Genomic DNA, 15,850 nt, shown 5'->3' with positions numbered 1-15,850 from the left:
ATTTTGGCAATTCAGTTTCCCTAAATGTCTGACTTAAATAGAAGACAACTGAATTGTTTCTTTTGCATTCAGTTGGTTACAATGTTACTAGCAGTTTTCTATAATCTCACGTATTAGTCATTAGGAAAATATAGGTTCACTGAGTTATGTAAATCTCCCAAATGTTGGCCCATTTTACTGTATACTACCTAAAATATCATTGGCCGAGCACAGTGGCTTACACCTGTAATCCTAGCACTTTGGGAGGCCAAGGTGGATCACCTGAGGTCAGGAGTTCAAGACCACCCTGGCCAACATGGTAAAATCCCATCTCTACTAAAAATACAAATATTAGCTGGGTACAGTGGTACGCGCCTGTAGTCCCAGTTACGCAGGAGGCTGAGGCAGGAGAATTGCTTGAACCCAGGAGACAGAGGTTGCAGTCAGCCAAGTGTCCCCCCACCCCCCCAAAAAAATTATTTTCAATATCACTATCTCATGAAGTATTGGGAAGCTGTCAAGTTCCTGATATTAGACACAAGTTTTCCCAAAATTCTGATTTTGACTCAACGTTTGGATTTTATCATTGAAAACAATCGCTGTCAGTTGTTAGGCTCCAAGGAAATAGCAGATAATTCAGCTTACATGAGTGCTTTTTCTTGAGACAACCATTTCAAAAAGTTATGTACTGGAGGATTTAAGATTTAACAAAGTGTCACTGCTTTCCCAGGACATTCTTGAATGAAACTGGTTTTTTTGTTTCGTGGGGGTTCACACCACAAATGCATGGCAGTGAAGAATAACTTATAGTTTGATGCCACTGCCTCAGTTTGTGCCAGGGTGCCTGAAGTTTTACTTTTACCTACTGTTGCCTTATCACCACTCTTATGTCAATATATAGTTTAGGATAAACCATGAAATTTTAAAAAGTTATTCTACACTTGCATTATTTCAGGACATATGTTTGTTGCCAAGCTTTCACGTAAGAGTATCTTTAATTAGTTGATGCTGATGCCTGGCAAATACGAGCCAAGTAACAAGTCCAGCCACGTTCATGCACGCATCCATTTATAAGGTATTAGCACAGTCAGCCCTCCATATCCTCAGGTTCTGCATCTGCAGATTCAACCAAATGTGCTTGAAAATATTTGAGAATATTTAATACAACAATAGTACAAACATAAATACACAATGTAACAACTATTTATATAGCATACACATTGTATGAAGTATTATAAGAAATCTGGAAATGATTTAAAGTATATGGGAGGATGTATGTAAGTTGTATGCAAATACAGTGCCATTTTATATAAGGGACTTCAACATCCTTGGGTTTTGGTGTCTTTGGCAAATGGCCAGCAAGGGTGGGGGAGTGGTGTCCTGAAACCAATCCCAAAGCAAGGGACAAATGTATACTTCTACAGATGAGATATTAACTCAGAATCCATGTGTGCACACACATCTTTAATGACTCAACAGCGGCATTACTATGATCTTTTACTTACACTTCAGCCAGCAGAGACATTCAGCAATGTGAGATTTCTTAAGTTTTTCAGCATTGTGTATGTTTCTAGTGTATAATAAAGTAACTTATCCTTTAAGATACTTAAGTAGCTTTTTCATTTCTAGCTTTAAAACCTGTTTTTTTTTGGTTTTTTTTTTTTCAGTAGTGGCATACCTGCATTAAAAAATAATGCCTTACCAAAAAAAGCACTCTGAATGATTGGTTTCAAAATGATGCCACAACATAGGTGACACCAGCACTATTCAAAATCATTCCATTCCCATCTCTAAAAAAATTTTTGGCTGGGTGGTATGGTGGCTCACACCTATTAACTCAACATTTTGGGAGCCCCAAAGCAAGATCACTCAGGGCTACGAGTTGAAGGCTAGCCTGAGCAACATGGCAAGATCCTGTCTCAAAAAAAGTTTTTTTTTAAATTTTTTTAAAAGCCCAGGCTTGATGGTGCATGCCTATAGTTCCAGCTACTCAGGAAGCTGAGGCAGGAGGATCGCTTGAACCCAGGAGTTTCAGGCTGTAGTTCACTATGATGGCAGCTGTGAATAGGCTGAGCAAGACCTCATCTCCAAAAAAAGACAAAAGAACTAAATTATTCTACTGCAGAACATGGTAAGGTAAGTATCTCCAAAGCAGAAAGACAGGTTTCATATTTTCGTTAGTTTGAGTCAGTCCTTCCAAATCAAATCTTGTTTTTTATTAGTATACAGATGGTATAGCCAATAAGTAAATGAGAAGCAGTCTTTTTAAGCCAATGATCCATTCTTAAATGAAAAAAATATAAATATTTTAGAATAAATTTATTAAATTCTAAAGTTGTAGAATTTTTAAATGTGGATATTTTGGGAAAATATTTAAACCACTATTGCAAACAAAACAACAAAATGTACTTATGTTTATACTTAGGCACAAAGAAAACTACAGTATTTTAAACTAACAATTGCACAATATTGAGGTTGCAAAGATTACTGAAGGCATAACCTAAAAAATGAGTTGATTTCTAAAAATGGGAAAAGGGGAAAAAATAATTTCTAAAAACAAGTATGCATACCTAAACCTACCTAACGACACCTTAGAAAATTCAAGTATAGCACCATTCATTAACAACAATGAGGATGTCATCACAAATCATGTAGCCTCTGCACACTGTGAGAATAAATGAAAAAGACAAGCATCTTGCTATCATGACAACAGTTTTGACCTCACAGACCTCTCTCTGTGCTTAAGCAACAGATAAAGCCATAAGAACTGTCCTGCCCTCAAGGAGCAACCTAAAGTAGGAAAAATAAAATAAAATTACACAATTATTATTTACAATTGTGAGAAGACCTTTTGACAACATTCAAATGGAGGATACAGTGTAGTAAGGGTGAGGGTATCAAGGCTTCCTTGAGAAGTGATATACTGAGGCCATTCTTTCTTCTCAATAACTGGTGTTTGGTTCCTGAATCCTTTAACTTCCTTACCATTGTCACTCCTAAGCCAAATCTCATTACGTCAGGTCTAGACTACTGTTAAGAGAACCACTTAAGTGGTCTCTGCAGCCCTCAATTTATTGGTGTATCTATGGGAAAACTGCTCAAACTCTAAGCCTTAGTTTCCTACCCTATAAAATGGGGTTTTATATACAAGGAACATACTAAATACACAGGTATACCTCAGAAACACTGCAGGCTCAATTCCAGAGCACTACAATAAAGCGAATCTCATGAATTTGTTGGTTTCCCAGTGCATAAATTATGGTTACACTATACCATAGTCTATTAAAAAGTATACAATAGCATTATGTATAATTGATAAATACGTCACTGCTAAAAAAAATGCTAACAATCTTTTTGCTGGTGGAGGGTCTTACACCAACGTTAACGATGGCTACTGACTCATCAGGGTGGTGGTGGTTGAAGATTAGGATAGCTGTGGCAATTTCTTAAAAGACAGTGAAGTTTGCCACACTGACATCCTTTCACAAGACTTCTCTGTAGCATGTGATGCTGTTTGATAGCATGATAGCATTTTACCCACAGTAGAACTTTTTTTTTCCTTTTCCTTTTTTTTTGTTTTTTTTGTTTTGTTTTGTTTTTTTACACAAGGTCTCACTCTGTCACCCAGGCTGGAGTGCAGGGGTGCCATCTCGGCTCACTGCAACCTCCTCCTCCCTGGTTCAAGAGGTTCTCCTGCCTCAGCTTCCCAAGTAGCTGGGACTACAGGTGTGTACCACATCTGGCTAATTTGGTAGAGGTGGGGTTTCACCATGTTGGCCAGGCTGGTCTTGAACTCCTGACCTCAAGTGATCTATCAGCCTCGGCCTCTCAAAGTACTGGGATTGCAGGTGTGAGCCACCACACTCAGCCAGTGGAACTTATTTCAAAATTGAAGTCAACTCTCTCACACCCTTGCACTGCTTTATCAACCAGGTTTCTGTAATTCCTAAATCTTTGTCATTTTAACAATGTTCATAGCAACTTCACCAGTAGATTCCATCTCAAGAAACCACTTTCTTAGCTTATCCCTAAGAAGCAACTCCTCATCCATTCAAATTTGATCATGAGATTGCAGCAATTCAGTCACATCTTCAACGCTTTACTTCCAATTCTAGTTCTCTTGCTGTTTCCACATCTGCAGTACACAAAAGGCATTCAATAACTATTAGTTCATTTCTTCTACCTATGTTTCCATTAGCTTTTGCCTATAGTATGCACTAGAGTATGTTACCATTATTTGCTATAAGTAGTACCTCATTATTACATTATTCGTAAGCAATACCTCAAGGTCTAAGATTAGATTTTAAATCAAGGTCAGTAAAAATAGAAAAGGCTGTGAAGACTGTTGACTGAGTTTACCAGAATCCATACACTAGAGGTGAGATTAGTTAGATGATGAAATAACCATTCTATAAACATGATCTGAAACTGTTACTGTTGTCAGCAGGAAAAGTCAATGTTACATACCTTTAAAAAAGAAAAAACCCAAAACCAGAAAACAAAAGGTGACAAAGTATCAAGACAAAGGTCACTGATGACTGATCTCTAGGAAAAAAACTGGAAAGCAGGATTATTAAATGTAACCACGACTAAGATATAAATCAGAGGCAGAAAGTCTTTGTCACCAAGAAGATATACTCCATAAGAGAGCAGAAACAATTCATCAGGTTTAACCCTGGTCTAGATAAAATAAAACTATTTGATTCAATACTAACACTTCTCTAATAATCCAATATATTATCCAATCTCAAGAGAGAGTCACGGATAAGAAAAAAAGTCTTCTTGAGAAGTATGTGCTCTAATATAAACTAATATGCCACTAAGAAAGCAACCTGCAAAGTCCAGTACCAGACTTCTGGATTTGTGACCTAACAAGGTGCTCTACAATTAACCTAACAGTCAAACTAGAGTGTTGTAAACTAGAATTATATAATTATGCCAAACCTCCACTCACAAAAAATATATAGAAGTAACCTATCTAAGTTTACATTTTGCAAATCTCACACACACACTAGCCCTGACAAAAGTTTCACCAGCTTTCTCATGCAAGTACAAGCGTGTAATATACTTAATAAATTTGTCTTATAAGGGTAAGAAATAGTATGTAACGACTTGAAAAGGAGATAGGTAGCTGGTTAATTTAAACAAAAAGCCCAAGGAAGTAAAGCGCAGGAAAAGGATAACTGCAATGGTTGGTACAGGAAACCCAAAGATGAACTGAATGGTGGGATACATGTATTCAGAGACCATGAGGCATCAGTTTCCTCTATGAATAGAATATTAGGAGATGTAGGTTAAATGGGACCCTGAAGTCTCTCCCAAAAAGTAGCCTTGTTTATATGTTTTGTGAGCTTAACTATTACTTGAGAATCAATTTCACATATAAACCAACAAAACTAACATTTATTGAGCTCCCAGCTCTGTGCTTAGGCACTGAAAAATCACTTTCCTTAAGGATTGCAATTAAGCAGGAGAAACACAAATAAGGTGAACTTCTCTTGTTCGAAAGAATATTTTTCAACATTCCTTTTAAAAGGAAAACCTGACCTGCAAGTTTCCAAAAATAATTACTATTCCTCTTTGCCTCTCAAAATTCCCATTCTGTTATTTTTTAGGAGGAGGAAAAAACAGTTCATTTGAGGAAAAATTGAGGGACACATACTATACAATTGAGAAGAGTTTCTCTGAAACTGTAATCATTTTTGGCAGGTAAATAGGCATATCCGAGTCAGCAAATGAACTTGAAGATACTGAATTATACTGCCTGCCCTGTGGGGTTCCACCTTCCCCAAAAGAATTCAGAATTTTTGGGTGGTCTGAGAATCTGCATTAAGACAACTGTCTCCACACACAGGAGGTTTGAAGACCGCTGACCTAAGGGTCTTTTTAAAAAGTATATTTAATGGCCTAGGGCGGTGGCTCACACCTGTAATCCCAGGACTTTGGGAAGCTTAGGCAGGAAGATCACTTGAGCCCAGGAGTTCTAACCTGTGCAGCACAGCAAAACCCCATCTCTACCAAAAAAACCACAAAAAAATTAGCTGGGCATGGAAGTGTGTGCCTGTAGTCCCAGCTACTCAGGAGGCTGAGGCAGGAGGATCACTTGAGCTCAGGAAGTCAAGGCTGCATGAGCCATGATCACGCCATTGCAATCCAGTATGTGACACTAAAACTCCATCTCAAAAAAAAAAAAGATAATTAAAATGTGTAAGATACTGTATTAGCATATAAAAAGCATTTGGTGTTAAAATGTTGGTATTAGAACTCCTCAGGATAAAACTTACTTTGTGATTGTTTTCTACAACTCAAGATATGATGCTTAGAACTCCTCCAATCAAGTGTTTCCAGGAAGTGAAAACTTGTAGGACAGAAATTTAGGCTGGGTTCATTTGTATCATACAGATCTATTCTTTATTCAAGTTCTGATATATTTAACTATGTAGCTCCTGTAACAGTTTAATGGAATCTCACCTCCCTAAAATTCACTATGCATTTTTTTTTAAAATCCAAACTTATTAACACTTGCTTTCACCGTTGTCCAAGGCAGGCACATCTTTAAAAATGGTTTGTTGGACTTAGCTTTCAGCTAAATATATAATAAATAAAACAAAACAAGCAGTTAAATGAAATTTAATGGGCCAGGGAGCTTCAGCTTTTATTTCCTTACTGCTCAATAAAAAGAGAAAACAATCAATGTCCACGTATTCTGTAATCCACAGAACAAGTCTGGGGCTACAGCTACACTGTCCACAGTTGCAATTTAAATTAGATAAAAAATAAAAATTCAGTTCTTTAGTCATACCAGCCACTTTTCCAATGCTCAAGATGGATAAAATGTCAAACCATAAAGACATTTACATGTCGCTCACTCCATTTACTTAGAGTTGGCTAGACATCAGAGTTTACTAGGAGCTCAGGAGTACAAGACACTGTTCCTTCAAAAAGCTCAGAATAGTTAAGATAATTTAAATCAGCAATGACAACAACCCGAGAAGTACTATGACCCACGCAGTACAAACTGCTCAGGAGTCAAGAGAAAACTGCTTTTTTAAAAGGAGAGTTTGGCTCATAGAACAACAGACCGTGGAAGGCATGACCAAAGGGGAGATGACATTTCAATCTGCAGGATTAAAAGCAGCAAGGGTAGCATTCCAAAAAGAACCACCCCACAAAGATATATGACAATGTCTCTATGATTTGGGTAACTGCAATTCATTCCATGTGACTTCAGAAGAGAAGTCATGTTTGTGTGTGTAGTATGTGGAAAATAGTGAAAAATGAAAAAGCTGTTAAATTGAGGAAAGTCTATCCAGGGACCTTATGCATCACATTCACGAGGACAGAATTCATCCTGTAAACCAGGGGTGTCCAGTCTTTTGGCTTCCCTGGGCCACACTGCAAGAATTGTCTTGGGCCACACATAAAGGACAGCTGATGAGCAAAAAAAAAACAAACAACAACAAAAAAAACACCCCGCAAAAAAATCTAACATTTTAAGAAAGTTTACGAATTTGTGTTGGGCCGCATTCAAAGCTGTCCTGGGTCCCATTGCGGCCCGCGGGTTAGACAACCTGCTGTAAACAGTACAAGCCAGTAATGGAGTTTCATCTGTCATTTTCATGCTCTATCTTCCTTTAGGACAATCATCCTAACAAGATGTAAGATGGATCAGAAGATAACACTAAAGACAGACAGCAATTTGGAAGCTATCACACAGGCATCTGAGATCAGTTACTAACTGATGAGAACAGAAATGAGAGGTATTTAGAGGAAGAGAAAGGGAGATGTTGCCTAACCTCAGATCCAATTCTCTGTAAAGCAGTAGTCAAGATCACCTGGACTGTGAAGAGGGTCAGGGATAGAATCCCAGCTAAGGAAAAAGGATAAAATGAAAATCAAGGTAAATATTTAAGAACGTGAACTAGGGAGGAATAAAAGCACTGCTGGGTAAGAGTCAAGCCCCAGCTCAAGCCTTAATTTGTGGTGGAACCAATCTGTCTGGTTTCGCGAGTCACCAGGCTACCCAAGATCAAGAGAGGGAGAAAGCTAGTGCTGTGTCTGAATACTAGATCAGCAAGTACAACAAATGGAAAATGTGATCAAGTACGAGTGAGAGTTGCTAAGATGCCTGGTAGGTATGCAAAGGGGTAAAGAGCCTGGGGAGAGACGGTGAGGGAGGGAAGCACTGGTTTCTCAAGCAAAGGCTAAAATTTTTCTATTAAGATTTAACCTGATGCTACACTTTGGTGGTGCAGCAAGGGTCTCAAATGGTATAAAATTCAGGTGATCATGCTTTATGTCTGTCTCTAGAAACATGCTCCAAAAACGATAAGTAGTGATAATCCGCAGTCTCGTTGCATAAAATCAGCCCCAGGTGAATGACTAGTCTCCATTTCCCTACCCCACCCTTATTACAATAACCTCGACACCAACTCAAGTCCGTGGGAAGATAACTAATCGCACTCGCCCCTCAAATCTTACAGCTGCTCAAGTCCCCTGCAGGGCAACGCCCAGGCACAAAGTTAGCCCCTTAAGCCTAGGCAAAAGAATCCCGCCCATAATCGAGAAGCGACTCGACATGGAGGCGATGACGAGATCACGCGGGGAGGAGAGGAGGGAGGGCTTCTTCCAGGTCCAGGGCGGTCCTTACAAGACGAGAAGCAGCAAAGAACTCCCATAAAGGTATTGCGGCACTCCCCTCCCCCTGCCCAGAAGGGTGCGGCCTTCTCTCCGCCTCCTCCACCGCAGCTCCCTCAGGACTGCAGCTCGCGCCGGTTTTTGGAGAACAAGCGCCTCCCACCCACAAACCAGCCGGACCGACCCCTGCTCCTCCCCCACCCCCACGAGTGCCCGTAGCAGGTCGGGCTTGTCTCTCGCCCTTCAGGAGGTGGGAACCCGGGGCGGAGCCGCGGCCGCCGCCATCCAGAAGTCTCGGCCGACAGCCCGCCCCCGCCTACAGCGCGCGCTTCCTGCCACGTTGCGAAGGGGCGCGGGGCCAGACACTGCATCGCTGGGCCTCGGGGAGGACCGTACCAACGCCCGCCTCCCCGCCACCCCCGCGCCCCGCGCAGTGGTTTCGCCCATGCGAGACTAGAGCCAGTAGCAAGGGCCCGGTCCCACAGCTTCGACAGCCAATCAGGTGTCGAAGGCAAGCAGGCAGCGGGTAAACCGACTCCCCCGAAGGAAGGGGAGGGTGGGAAGACGCCCGCGCCGGAGCCAATTTCACTGACCCTCCCCTCCCGCCGCGGGAGGCCGGCCGCGCCCGCACACCCAGCATCTCTCCACCCCACCTACCTACCCACCCCACCCAGCGGGCAACGCGGGAGTCGCTAAGCGGCTGCGCACTTCCGATGGTGTAACTGACAGGAGCTTTACTCCAACCAGAATACGCCATTTGTGTTTTCACACACGGCGGGAGGAGAAACGGCCAATCAGCGATAAGAAGCTAGCCGGAAGCGCTCCTCCCTCTGCGAGAGCAATGGCTCCGTCCGGTTTCGAGCATTTTCCGCTCCCTTCTCCCTCCCCCTCCGGTTGCCGCAGGGCGGGCCTCCCTCCCGCCTGCATCCAACCACTCCTTTCCCTCCCAACGTAACAAACATTATGTTCCCGACTTCCCACGGGAAAGGCAACCCCCGCAAGCCACCAGACGGCCACCCCAGCCACCCATCCCCCCAGTGCACCGCACCTCCCCTCCCTCCAGAGTTCCGCTCCCCTACCTAGCCGAGGCTCTCTGAGGAGCCGGAGCGCCGGAGCACAGCCTCTTCTTTAGGCGGCCCCGGCGGCTTCCGCTGATTGGCGGCGAGTGGGCCAATGGGTGCGGGGCGGTGGGCGGAGAGGCCAATGGCGCGGCGGGAGGGGGCGTGTCCCGGGTGCCCCTGGCGCCGGCGCTGGGAATCCCCGTGCGGTCAGTGGCGTTTCCGCTCGGGCAGCGGGCTGAGTGAGCTGCCGCCGCCGCCGCCGCCGCCGCCGCCGCCGGGGGAGGGGCGGCCGCCGCCCGCCTGCGCTCAGAGACTCACGCAGCCCCAGTCCCGCCAGTCCGCCAACACAGTAGTGCCGGCCCCCCTCTTTCCCTGGCCCTCCCCCCTCCCCGCCTTTGGCTCGCTCCGCCTTTCTGCCCCCCACCCCCACCTCACGGGTACGGGCCATTCCCGGCCAGGAAACGCCGTGGCGCCGCGTTGGGCCTAACTCGAGTCCTGCCGCCTCCCGGGAGTGCCGTGCGCCGCAGCCCGGGCCCAGGCCCCGGCAGCGCCTGGGACAAGGTAAGGGTCCCACAGAAAAGAGACCGAACCTCACGATCGGGCCCCAGGGGAGGGAAGGGTCACCTCCTCCGTCTACCCGCGCTCGCTTTCCTTGGGTCGTGGGCCTGGCCCTCCCCAAGCTCTTAGGAGGATGCTGCCCCTTCTCATCCCCTCGCCGCCTCGCACACACCGTTGCAACACCCCATTTTCCCAGGGAGAGAGGTCCCCTCTAATCTAGGGGACCCAACTCCCTTTTTCATGTCTTTCCTGGGTCAGGACGCTTCCCCTCCCCCATCGCCTCTTCACCCCCTTTCCTGGGAACTGCCTACTCCACGTTTACCTTTCCCTTGAGGAGAGGCCTCTTGCTGCTCTCCGCTCGAAATACACAGGCATACTTTTTTTTCTCTCCCCGATCCCCCACTCCCTACCCTCGTTCTCGCGGCCTTGTGACAGACAACTCTGATCGCTCTGGGGGCCGCGATCTCCCCTCCGTAATCTTCCTGGACGTCTTCCCTCTCGTTTTCTGGCTTCCCACCTCAGATGGCTGCTTCCCAAAGGCATTACCTTCGCCACCCCCACCACACGTTCTCTGGCTCCCCGTGGCGTGTGCCACAGCGTGTCTGAGATAGCCTCGTTGAATGTGTAGGGTTCGAGCCTGGAGTTGAGCCAGATTGTGTCGTTTTACTTGCCTTGGGCGTGGAGAACGATCTTGTGAGAATATCTTCAAAGGCAGAAAAATATACCTTTTATGAATTCTCTTTCCCTCTGCGTGTAAGTCGGGAATGTGAAGAGGAGGGTAGGAAAGAGCCCTGGTTCAAGTAGGTAAATCGCGAGAGGGAAAGTTTAACTGTTGGGAAAGCCCCTTCTATGCTAATTGATTCTATAGAGCCCTTGCTTGTCTCACTTCTTGGGCGTCAGTGGTCTTTCTCTTGGATACGGATGCTGCAGTCAGCTCTGCTAGTCTGGGTCAGGGGTGCGTGTATGACCTGCATTTTCTGCTTTCTCATGTTACTTGTGCAATGTATTCACCGGTAACTCATTTCTTTCCCAGACCTCTGGGTTCCACTGGGCTTTGTCTGTATTTAAGTTCATTTCTCCAGTTTCCTTCGTGCACATAGGTACCGAACGAATCCCCACGTTCTCTGCTAATTACCTTCATCACTTGACTAAACAAGTTTTTAGATGACATATTTGTGACCAAGGTCATATTTACATTTCTTTGTTGGGCAGATGTTACATAGCTATACTTGTGATTGGGGAGGATCCAGCTGAGTGGAGTGTGCTGAGCTTTTCAGGAGAGTGTGTACTCCCTATTTGAAATTATTTTTTGGTTGTTAATTTTATATTATTAATGTTTTTAGGTCACAGAGAAAGTTCTAAGTGGTAATTTTAGATGTGTGGGATCTGAGCTAGGACTAAAGCAGAGAATACTCACATAATCAGAGGTTTCTGGGCTCCATAGAGGACGTAGGGCTTTTTTTTTTCTATTGGATTTCTTCCAGTTTTCTCAGGATCATTAGTTCTCTTCTGTAGCCAAAAATTCTGGCCTGTTATGGGATTAGAGTCTTTAAGGTTTACTCAGACTGTCATTATGTGTAGAAAAATGAATTATGCCCTTTGGTAGGACATGACACAAGGCTCTGTTTCTAGCTGCAAATTTAAATTAGATTGTAGAGTGCTTGGGAAATTGGCTTTCAAAAGACCAAAGCTTAATCTTCACTCCTAAACTGCTGGCTTAATTAAAATGGATATTTAGAATTTGGTAAATGTTGATTTTTCTAATAAAAGGCCTTGGTTTAAAAGGGTGACCTTAGGAGTGTTTCTCTCTTAAAAGCATAATTCCAGCCCTTCTGGCATGGAGCACTGGTCCAAAAAAAAAAAAAAAAAAAAAAGTGTGTGTAAGGAGTGGGGGTGGGGTAAAGAGAAGGTTGTTCCTTTGGGTTGGATCACAGGGGTGAGTATACAAGGCAGCAGCAGCTGCTGGCTCTGGAGCTCTGGTTGCTACGTGAGAAGCTTGAGTAGTGCTGGCTGCTGTCTCCAGGGAAGGACAGCAGTGCAGCGTCCATTAATGCTGCTGGCTGCAGGGAGCAGCACTTAGGCGATGGCTGCTTCAGGACTAAGAAGAAACCTTGCTTTTCTGGGAATTTTCACTGCTGAGCTGGTTTGCTCTTTATTGGTGGGGAGATGGGAATTAGTAATTCATAACCTCCTATCCGTTTATGGATATTGGCATCTGGAAACTGGATCATAGTTAAAGCCTTTCTTTTTTTGTTTGTTTGATCTGGTTTTTGTTTTTTGGCAGATTTTTGTTTTTTATCTAGACATTTGTGCTTGGATAGGACTAAAAGTTCCATTAGAGTTTTAATTTTTGAATCAGTTTAAAAACCCAAGTAATAATTTTAAGAATCTTTCTGATAACCACAATAGGAAGAAAATAACAGAATTTTTTCCTGCAACTGACATATCATGTTTTCCTCCATCTCTTTAATCATAGAATCAATTATTATTTTATGTGTCTCCATCCTTTCGATTAGACCATATTTACCTTATAGATCATTTGCTAAACATTTTACTAAGCTTGAACTCTCAAACTCTAAAAAGGTGCCATTTTGGAGTGGTTTCTAAATAAATATTCTTAATTTGTGTATTAGTAATAAACTTCTCCAGATTATTTTCTTTGGAGTTTGACTTATAAGATTGATTCATTATATACATGTTGGATATAGCTTTCTGACATCACAAATATATGTCTTTGGCCATAATCCATCTGAAATGTAGGACAGACCAGAAGAAATATGCAGAAATCAAATAAGTCTAGTTCAGGATACTGAGAAGATGGCCTCTGAGCCCCTTAGGTGATCTCCCCTCCCCCACAACTCCTGAACATTAGGATGATCTCTGATTAAGCAAAACAATCTGAGCGTGGAAAAACTTGAAGGAGAACCACCACCACCAATTATATGCAATATTGGACATATTCCTGTGTGCTGTTTTTCTCCCCCAAGACTCGTGTATCCTATACTTTTTTCCTCTCAGAATTTTGATTTGTTCATTTTTATGTAAATGTACTTAAATTTCACAAACATCTATAATTTGTAGTATGACTCTGGTATTTGTGGCAGAGAACCAAAAAGAATGGAAATGAGTTTTGTCATTCACAAATGTGGTTCACATTGTTTTCCCAGTAATAAAAGCAGACCAATGAAACAGAACCTTTAATGGATACTATTTTAGGAGGTTCCAATTCTTATTACTATCACATAGATAAGATGCAATAGCAGATAAATATGATTTCATGTATACTGGCTGTTTGACATACTTAGGATTTAAGATAAAAATGTAGTTTTTTACTCTGTGGCTTAAGTTGCTATATAAAATAATTGCTTTTACACTCGAATTTCCTGTTGTTTGGAACCTTTTGTGCTCTTGATATAATCATTTTCTAGAGGATCATACAGGCCCTTTTCATAGAAGGATTTACTTAAGCTATACCCTTGAAAACTTTTTTATATCTTTTGATACTGTTTTGTGTCCAGGAACTGACTTTCTGAAATTATTCTGGCTTTTCTGGGGAGAATGACTATTTCATTTTTACCTTTGAATGGGGAAATAATAAAGTGCAAAGTACAGATTTGCAGATAATTACTTTTGCTTTATCCTCTCCGTGTTGAAATAACTTATGAAAAATTAGGCCATAGTTAACAGCAGTCAATGACTATTGGATACATTTTATCAGAGAGAAACTGGATCATGAATAAAATAAAATTTTAAAAATAATTTTTGGCTGAACTCTGGTGATTCATCAATTTAATTTGAAGTTAGAAGGTCTAACAGTGAATTTTACTTATAAAAATTGTATTTCAAGTGTTGAAAACTGAAACTTCTTGACCAGTTTATTTTGTTTGAGGCATAAAACTTTGCAAAATGTGCATCGTATATTTAGTAATATAACTGGTAGTCATTTGTAATTTAAAATATTCTTTCAAAGGCACTCTTTAGAAAGTAAATGTAGTGTACCTATGATGGGCAGGGATTGGTACCATTCCTTACTGCCAAAAATTCCAAAATATGGTAAAATGATTGATTTGTGGGCGGGATTCTGGGAAGTTCATGAAAGGTGGAGAGAATATAGTTTCCTTCACTTATCTATATACATTTTGTTAAATAAGTCTTAGGAAAACTGTTTTATTGTATCTTTAATTATGAATTGTGTAAAAGATACCCAGTAACTTTGGGGAGAGGTGCTGTTAGAAAGCATTACATTGGAGAGAATTCCCTTACCCTGGGACAAAATGCGTTCAGAGTCTTTAATACTTAGTGAAGGGAACTATGGAATAAAATAAACAAACAATGAAGGTAAGCTCAGTCTGCTTTATATGTGCCCTCACTGAGCAAGGAATTTGTAATCCCATCGTGCCTCACTCGTTTATTCCATCATATTGATTTTGTTTGCTGAGTACCTGAGGGAATACCTTACTTAATGTAAGGTCACATTAAGTATGTTTGATATGAAGACAGGGGAAGGAATTTTCTGCTTCTTGGAGTAATGTCTTAGTATTTTTAAAACACTAAGTTTTTACATCAGGCCAGTTTTGCCTGATGCTCATGTCTGTTGCTTTGGTTGGGCCGCTGCTTTCTCTTCTGTGTTCTTCTGGGTTCCTTGTGGTATAAGGATTCCCAGAGCTTTCATGGCAATAGGAAGTAATGAGAAGCATTGCCTTAGCCATGTTAGTTACATGTACACTTTTGACCTATGTTATGAATCACAAAAAGCGGTAGCTATAGGAATGTATACAAAATAGATTTCTGTCTGGGGAATCAAGTTTTTGATTTGTGCTACCTAATGGAGGGAAAAATGCTGAATTTCTTGCTGCTCTGTTTGAGAAATAGATGGAAGCATGGGAGGAGCCAGAGACCTCTGCAGCAGGATTTGGTCTAAGTAGAAAAGGAAGATTTTTGTTTCAAATTGCCAGCTGCTTATGTCAGACTGACTCCCTTATTATGCCTCCAGTAGGCCTGTCAATATGGCCAAACAGCTAGATAAGTGCGGGGCAGGACAAAGGGCTCTTTGCACAGCAGGGAGGCAATGTTGGTGGGGGAGGGGCAGGAGGTAGGAAAGGCAAGAGGAGGAGAGGAGGTTCTTTTCCCTGGGAGGATTATTCAGTTTGGCATACAATTAAAGAAATCATTTTTAGTTCCCACTCAAGCATTGAATTTTTGCCAACCACATACTGTTAACCCCAAATTTGATACATTTCAGAATATCTTGTAGGGATCCATTCTCGCCAAGGAAAAATTTAAAAAAATAAAGCTCTGTATAGGTTAAAATAAAATAAATCCCACCCTCTGCACCCTCCTAGGTACAAGTCACCTCCCGAGTAGACCCGTTCTAGAGCTGAATTCTCATTAAGAAATGGAAAAGAATATTCTATCTGAATAAAAACACATTATAATACAATGTGTTTATTTGGGTTGGGATTGGACCTGAACATGTAGAATAATTTGTTTCCCTTTATGTAATAGTTGCACGTCGTTGTCTACAATTTTATTTCATTAAGATGGAGAGCACCTTACAGCATTCATGTGTTGGGTTGCCATATGTAAAATGCTAACTGAAGAAAGGCTACTTTTTA

General features: G+C 42.1%; 1 protein-coding gene, 1 long non-coding RNA gene and 1 pseudogene across 26 annotated transcripts in view; 1 reads left to right on the top strand and 2 right to left on the bottom strand.

Annotated features, from left to right (window-relative positions):
- Positions 1-3,519: 3,519 nt before the first annotated feature.
- Positions 3,520-9,689, bottom strand: LOC100436974 (uncharacterized; annotated as a pseudogene).
- LOC129058530 (uncharacterized) lies at positions 3,520-9,939 on the bottom strand. Its single transcript, XR_008523696.1, has 2 exons — positions 9,696-9,939; positions 3,520-4,114 (listed from the first exon to the last, which is right to left on the bottom strand). It is a non-coding gene; the product is annotated as an uncharacterized LOC129058530 (long non-coding RNA).
- The window catches only part of SETD5 (SET domain containing 5), a 153,981-nt gene continuing 148,016 nt past the window's right edge, over positions 9,886-15,850 (top strand). For 8 of the 25 annotated variants that reach the window (XM_063721947.1, XM_063721946.1, XM_063721941.1 and 5 more), the window contains exon 1: positions 9,937-10,238. The gene's annotated coding sequence lies outside the window, so the exon portion shown is untranslated. Of the gene's footprint in view, positions 10,239-15,850 lie in introns of all 25 variants that reach the window. The other 17 variants (XM_054551843.2, XM_063721939.1, XM_024245253.3 and 14 more) reach the window with 5 other exon arrangements.

The sequence above is a fragment of the Pongo abelii genome, chromosome 2, assembly GCF_028885655.2.
Source record: "Pongo abelii isolate AG06213 chromosome 2, NHGRI_mPonAbe1-v2.0_pri, whole genome shotgun sequence".
Taxonomy (NCBI): domain Eukaryota; kingdom Metazoa; phylum Chordata; class Mammalia; order Primates; family Hominidae; genus Pongo; species Pongo abelii.
This window is presented reverse-complemented; position numbering and strand designations above follow the sequence as displayed.